This window comes from Adiantum capillus-veneris, chromosome 26 (assembly GCF_014529385.1).
Source record: "Adiantum capillus-veneris isolate H3 chromosome 26, ASM1452938v2, whole genome shotgun sequence".
NCBI classification, from domain to species: domain Eukaryota; kingdom Viridiplantae; phylum Streptophyta; class Polypodiopsida; order Polypodiales; family Pteridaceae; genus Adiantum; species Adiantum capillus-veneris.
Genome location: NC_140956.1, coordinates 85790658 through 85799125, shown reverse-complemented (window position 1 = coordinate 85799125; position 8468 = coordinate 85790658).

Sequence of the window (8468 nt, the reverse complement as noted above, 5' to 3'; positions counted from 1 at the left end):
CCAAGCCTGTTTTGTAGCTTTTGCTGAACGAATGTGAGGAACAATGGTGCACTTCACAGACAACACAATTAATGCATGAGCCTGCGCATCCTTTACATCCCAACGAGATTGTTCTGTTGTAGGCAAAACAACTCTAATAGCATCAATTCTTGCAGCAAGACCTGCAACATCCTCAACATCGCCTGCATCCTCAGAACCAGGACGTACGTCAATGCCCTGCACAATATTCCAGACGCCCTTTGACACAAGAACATGTTGCATCATGTAAGCCCACATAGGGTAATTGTCCCCATCCAACCTGTCCTCAGCAACAAACATCTTGAACACATCTGTGTTGTTGTCGTAAATGCTGCACACCTGATGTGAAAACTGCCCGAAAATAGGAGAAACAAAGCTAGAATAACACGTGCTATATAGCACAAACTGTAGAAGACTGTAAGGCACCTGTTATGCAAAAAACAACACTGACAAAAATTCTGCACAAAATGATGAAATAGCCTGCGCAATATTGCTTGTAGTGGAAACCGAGGCCAAAACGAGCCCGAATCAGAAATCGAAGAAAATGAGCAGGCATGTGTTGACTAAGCCCGGGAGGACACAACCTGCTCTGATACCACTTGTTGGAATTAGGGTTGCAGAGAAACGCACACAGCTTAGAGAAGATGAAGGAAGCTCAAGGCACACAATAGAGAGTGTGTTACTTAATGTGCAATGGAAAGATAGATAGCCCTAGAGTGATGGACGTATATACAATGCTCGGGGGAAAAAACCTCCTAAAGAGGGAAAAAATGCCTCGGCGGTCCTAGTGTGTTCACCCACATCACTACCACATGTATATGGTAACATGGGCTAGAAAATAAGGAGATTAGATCCATGAAGTTGGTCGTATAAATCTCTTGTAAAGATAGCTCCAAATAGTTGAAATGGAAACTATTTGTAGAAAAGAAACAAATCTAGAAGCAAAACTAAAGACATGAGATATATACACAAAGTTGTTAGAGCATTAGATTCACCTTCTAGATGCTTTCACTCTAGCTTAGGACTTTTCTCACATGTACACATGCCCTTGGTTATGGGTTGGCCACCCTTTCCACCCTTTTGCTACAAATATGGTTTTGTACATTTTATATTTTCCCCGCAATTTTGTGGATTTTTGTGTTAGTATCTTTAGAGGTTTTACTTGACCTAGAGTTGGCTCACTATGTTAGTGCAACCCTAATCCATTCTCTGGTCAGCTAACAAGGTGTCTAAAGAAGGAGAAAAAGACATTATAGATTTGATCAAACATATGAATGTGATCCTCAAAATTCATAATGAAGAACTTGCCTCATTCTCTTTTACAAGAGAATGTGATCGTCAAAATTCATAATGAAGAACTTGTCTCATTCTCTTTTACAAGAGATTAGTGATTTCTTCTCTTTTACAAGAGAAGAAATCACCAATCTTCTTGAGAAATTATGTGGCCTTAATCTGGTTATTGTACCACCTTAGTTGTGCATGTGGTTCCAACAAAGGGAAATATTGTTTGCATGACTCTAATACTTCTTGAAGTACTCAAGGAATTCCAACAAAACTAGTGTACCATTAGTGTGGCCACCTTGCCTGATACAGTCCAAATGTCTTAAAAAAATTCTTTTTCTACCATCTAGGCAAGTTGTGTTGGGGTAAAGCCCCATGTGGCCAGTTAGGCCAGGTGCCCGCCCATTATACTTATTCATTATGTACATAATAGAATAAGGGGGCTCACATGTATAGAGTGAGTTTCAGCCCCTACAAACACAAGGTCTCCTCTTCTCCTCTCTTCTCCATCGCTGCACACACACACTCACACATGCTCTCGCTCGCGCACTTCAACTGGTATCAGAGCTCAGGGATTGGGAGCTCCATTGGAGCTCAGCGGGGAAGCAAGCGGAGAAGCAACAAAAACTACAACACGTTTTTGCATATCTGTTTTGGCCTATCAAACGTCTTTATTCAAGACGATTCCCGAAGTTCCCGACTAGTTTTTCGTCCTATTCAACTTTTCAGAAGAAAGTTTTCTCAAAATCTTTACCAATTTTGAGATACGTCACTCAGACTGCCTGCACGTCTAGGGTATACATGTGCAGATTTTTACAGATCTGTTTTGACCTGTAAAAACAACACATTTCAGGTTCATTTTCGCGACTCCCGACCATTTTTGCGTGGTCTACGACTTTGCAGAAGGAAGTTTTAGCAAATTCTGAGCGGTTTGGAAGATATGAGCTGACAGGCTGCAGGGTATTCGAAAAGTTGAAGATTATGTATGCATATTGTGGTGATTTGCTACATTCAGTGGTGGAAGTTCGAATGTAAATTCCAATGAGGCAAATGTATAGCCTATTGGGGTTTCCGAAAATGTTATAGATCAGCCTATTACTCATGTAGAAGTACATTATGTACTTGATGAGGAAAGGGCTGAAAATGAGCAGGCTAGAGGTATGCCAAAATGGTTGGTGCACACTTTGCGTGACAGTAAATTGGATGCACCTTTGTCTAGTCGTACTCGTTCAGGCTCTCGCCATGCATCTTATGCATCAGATTGTTATGCTTTGGCTGTGTCTAGCTTACGTGATGTTGAGGAACCTCTGTCTTTTGATGAAGCACAAAATTCAGAAAATTGGATGGCTGCCATGCAATCAGAATATGATGCACTTATTTAAAATGACACATGGACTTTATGTGATTCGTCTCCTGGCAAAAAGGCCATTGGTACAAAGTGGGTTTACAAGTTGAAACACAAGCCGGATGGTGAGACCGTTCGCCATAACGCTCGACTTCTTGCAAAGGGTTATGCACAACAAAAAGACATAGATCATGAAGAGACTTTTGCTCCCACTTGTCGTATGACTACTGTGCATTTTCTATGTGCATTGGAAGCTCATTTTGGTTGGGATGTACATCAATCAGACATTGTTACCGCTTTCTTGAATGGTGATATATTTGAGGAAGTTTATGTAACACAGCCTCGCGGTTTTGTCAAGAAAGGACAACGGGATAAGGTGTGCAAATGTAACAAAGCTTTGTATGGGTTGAAGCAATCTCCTCGTGCTTGGTATGAGAAGGCTGGCACTCATTTCGTCAAACGAGGCTTTCGTAACAGTATAACAGAAAGCACATTGTATGTAAAGCGTGAGGGTGATGTACTTCTCATTGTGGTTCTTTATGTATATGATTTGCTGATCACTGGACCAAATGAGAGACATATTGTTGAATTTAAGGCTGATTTGAATGCTACTTTCAAGATGAAAGATTTGGGGTTGTTGCATCATTACTTGGGTATACAGTTTAAGCAGTGTGATGGTGGTATTGCCTTGTGTTAAAAAAGTTACATAGAGACATTGCTATATAAGTTTGAACTTGAGGATTGCAAACCTATTGCCACTCCCATGGAAACAGGTTTGAAATTGAGTCTACATGATGTTGGTGATCCTGCTGATGTCACTCTTTACCAAACTGTTGTTGGCTGCCTCATTTATGTATGCAACACGAGGCTGGATATTCAGTTTGCAGTCTCACAGGTCAGCAGATTTATGCATAGCCTAGGGTCTAAGCATTGGCAGGCTGCCAAGAGAACTTTTCGCTACCTTAGTGACACTTTACATCTTGGCTTGTTTTATCCCTAGAGGGGATCATTGCCGCCAGACTTACATGCTTTTTCTGACTCAGGTTGGGCTGGTTGTTTTGACACGCGAGTGTCCACAAGTGGTTTTTGTTTCATGCTTGGCAGTTCATGTATATCATGGTTGAGCAAGAGGAAACCTACTGTGGCCACTTCGAGTTGTGAGGCTGAGTACAGGGCAGTCTTCACAGCTACGGTTGAGTGCGTATAGCTCAAACGCCTTATGGCTGATTTGAGTGTTGGAGAGGACACTGCCAACACTATCTACACTGATAGTCAGAGCGCATTGGCAGTTGCGAGGAATCTAGTTTTTCATGCTCCCACAAAGCACATTGAGGTGCATTACCACTATGTGAGGGAGAGGCTCTCAGCAGGAGAGATCAGCTTGGCTTAGGTGCCAACACACGACAACCTTGCAGATCTTTTCACAAAGGCATTGTCTCGTGAGAAGCTTGAAGATTTCCGCAAAGCTTTGGGCTTACTCCCCTTTGTGGACTGATCATGCCCTCAGGGCATGGCACTTCCCTTTACTCATGTGCCAGCTCTCGTTCACCGCATCATTGCAAGGGGCATTTGTTACCATATACATATGGTAGTGATGTGTGTGAACACACTAGGACCGCTGGGGCATTTTTTCCCTCTTTAGTAGGTTTTTTCCCCCGAGCATTGTATATACGCCCATCACTCTAGGGCTATCTATCTTTCCATTGCACACTAAGTAACACACTCTCTATTGTGTGCCTTGAGCTTCCTTTGTCTTCTCCAAGCCGTGTGCATTTCTCCAAAACCCTAATTCCAACAGCCCATTTGTTTGGTTTTCTTCATTCTTCTTTCAAAGTGTTTTACCAAGTTTAATCTTAAAATGATATTTGCTTACAAGTGTTCACATGCAGGTCACATTTAGTTCATTTGACAAAGCATGGGTTCACTTGCTATAGGGAGTAGAACAAACGACGCATATTGATGGTGCCATCATGACTCATTTAGCACATCGATCTCACGTGATAGCGGCAATGTCAATAGGGATATACCAAAGAGTGAAAGTTGGTCATTCTATGGGCCTTGTGTTGCACTTAATGAATTAAAAGTTAGTAATATGTTGTTTCTTGGCATCTCCCGTACTTTAGAGCTTCATGAGAGCATAATCTATTAACTATGTTGCATTCAATGAATTAAAAGTATATTATGTTATTTATTGGCATCTCCCATTGCATAATATATCAAGCTTGCAAGCCAGAAGAGTTAATATTTTTGTTGCTATCTCTACGGTGCCTAAATCATGCAGTTTAGAACGAGCTGCATCGAACATGCCTCAAACAATGAAAATCGACTCATATCACGGGTCTTATGAATTGTGATGGCCTTAGTGAAATAAAAATAAATCAAAATTTGTAACAAGTTACTAAAGAGGTAGTGGCTGAGAGAATTATCAATAAGACCTTCATTTAAATGTCACAACCTCCTATACCTCCCTTGACAGAAAGGTAAAAATTGTTCTCACATTACAATGGGTCCGTGTGGATTGTAATTGTTCAATTTTAAGCCTTGAGCCATTCGTGAAGCCCAAATCACCTCCTGTAAAGGAATAGATCTCTGTAATGCAACATGTTATCGTAGCATCGACAACTACAAGTGCATACCAAGCCAAAAAATCTTAGCATACCCCTCATGTTTAGCAAATTTTGCCAAAATTTCTTAAATGCTCGCGGATAATCTCACTATTGAATGCAACTCTTTACAAAGAGGTTGGGTTTCTTTCAATAAGAGATGATAGTGAGATTTTGTATAATATTGTGGGATTTCATGATGAAAGAGTTCATTCTTTGTGGACACAACTCCACTATCAGCGATCTCATTTGTGAAAATGTTTTATTTAAGCTACTTAAAAGATAGATCTTTATTACAAAATAAATAAACTATGTGAAAAATTGGAGCAATCCATCCAAAGATTGGCGCAAGGATATTTTGGGAATTTGGGAAATTTGAAGGTACTTTGGGAATTTCCATCAAGGACATCTTGGTAATTTTTAAAATAGCACTTCCAATTTGACAGGTATTTTGAAAATTTCCACAAATTTCAAGGACATCTTGGTAATTTTTAATCCAATTTGATAGATATTTTAGAATTTTGACAATTTCCTTGTGTAGCTTTTGTTTCAAGAACAACTCCGCAGTCCCTCTAGTTGTTTCATACAAGGATTGTAGCAAATTTTGGATGGGACACAGAAAAACTACAAAAGTGCTCTAGTGAATGATGTCAAACAAAGCTCTTAGTGAAGGCCATAGTGCAAAGGACGATCATAGATGGAAGAACTAAAATAAAGGTCGGCACTGACTTGCCAACAACGGCACTGCATCTGAAAAAGAGAGAGAGAGAGAGAGAGAGAGAGAGAGAGAAAAGAAGAAGAAGAAGAGAATTTTTAACGTCGTAGGAAACTATCCCAAGACCTTAAAGATCTATCCGACGAGGAGAGTTGGAACTCAAGACTTGTTCTTGAAGCGGGAAATGGCATAACCAATCTACCACACTTGGGTAGATGTTGAAGGCAAAAGAATTACTCAGGCAAAAGGAAGTGTAGAAATGGAAGCATGAAGAATCAATTACACAGCTTGCATGAAACTGTTGCAATCTATTTCCATGCAGTCTTTATGCTTCATCGCAATGAAGGCAATGTTGAAACTATGCAGTAGAGCATCTTCCATGATCGTGTTGAGTGCGGCCCATCACTTTGGACCAGCTCTTGTGTCACATACATTGATACAAATTGGGAGAGATGTTTATGGCCATTCTTGTAGCCGCTTAAAACCATGTATGTGAGAAAAAGGACTTTTCAAGGCCTCCAGATGGTGACAAACAAGTCCGTTGCAACAATTTGCAAGATTACAAAGAGATGCATGGAAGGCAACATAACCAATGACAACAGGCTTACTAACTGGTACCACAATAAAAATTTGTAAAAGGTTTGATTGAATTTTCAGAAACAATTGTCGGAATGCCTAACTAGACAAACTTTGAACAAACTTGCCTACCGACAAGGAGTGTTCTCGAAACTAACCATCGCAAGATTCTTGAGTACGACTTCGTTCTACAGCTAACTCAGAGATATTATGAAGCATATAGGCAAGCCTTTCACATGTTGTATGAAGCAGGGGCCCTAGCCATGGATGTACAGATGCTCTGGCTATTCCAACTACAGTAGCAAAAGCGCTTCCTTCCCTACCTGTGTGAGCAAGCAAGATATTTGCAATTTGCTTGCAACAATCAGATCAGATAAACGTAAAAAACAAGTCTTTGACTGTCTTAAAGGTTAGTATCTTTTCCCAAGTGATTAGAGGACATTTAATAGAGCATGCATCACAACAAAACTTGCTCAATACTCAATCAAAGGCAGCCCCACCATAAAGGTTAAGAGCTACATTTGCATTTGCAGGAAATGCGTCAACTAATAAACTAGACCATTTGCACACCCCATTGTCTGCTCTTCCTTCTTCATAGGTTCTACCCCATTCTAATGATCAACATCCCCATCTATGAGAACACCTTGAGGATGGAAACCAGACAATACCAATATCCCAAAACTTGCAGCTTAAAATCCCCATGAGACATTGTTTGGCATAAACCTTACACAGGTCTTTCTATGAGGGAATTGTAGTGAATTGCAATAGTATACCTTGCACTCCTACTCGCTATCATCTCTGCACGAATCTCCTTGTGCTGTTGCTATCGGCAATCCTTTTTTACGCAAGCGCTATTTTTATTAAAAAAGAAACGCGGGAAGGTAGCATCTTAAAAATGTGTACAGCATTTTATAGGCACCACACGTATATCATTCCTCCTACAAGGTGGCAATTCCAACAACAAAGAATACATCCAGTATGGTTAAATTGCCAAAGGAAATTTCTTTCCTTGCATTACAAAATTTGTCATCAAATTCAATGGAGAAAGTGGAGCAGGCTATTCACCTCTTTTAACTTCTTATAATATCCTGCTTCTATTAGGCCAAAAGCAATCCAAGGCACATGGGCTCCTAGGACCAATTGAGGCTAAATCAAGGATCTAAAACACTAGTGTAGAAAGCTGTACATAGACAACTAGTCCCATCAACACACGCGACCAACTTTGAATTTGAGTATCATAAGGTCAGCAATATTAAGAGGGCACAATTGGGTGCCCTACCAAACTTTGAGGATGCTAATGAAACATAAAAGTCGGTTCTTTCCTAACCTTTGTGACATGCCAAATGTAGTTTAAGAATGTTTAATGCCACTAATGGTGAGTGCAACGCTTCACATGGTGCAAGCATATATTGCAAGAGTAAGCAATCTTGATTTGCATTAGATGGTCTTAAGCTAAAAATTTGTTAGAAAGATCTTGCCCGAACTATGCACTCACCACCATCTACCCAAAAATACCAAGAGTGTCTTCACATTGTATTTCAACATGTATATAAGACGACTGCATGGTAGTTCTCCTGGTTAACAGGTATAGATGTTTCAAAAAACGCCATATGTAGTGTACAATGCAGATTGGAGGAGCAAAGTGTCACAACTGTGAGCGTACACGAAGTTTCAATTAGGCCCTCATTAACATTGTGATCCACATGACTAAAGTAATCTCACAAACTTTCATCCTCACATTGTCAGCTCAATGAAGGCTCATTGAGATCTTACACAAACATTATGATCCGACTTGAAACATTATGATCCGACTTGGAACTCCGGCTCAAACTCACCATTAGCTGACTATGTAAAGATAAATCCAACTTGCTAAATAGCAATATTGAACTAAGAAAAACTTCCACATACCAGCAGCCATACTCATAAGCTA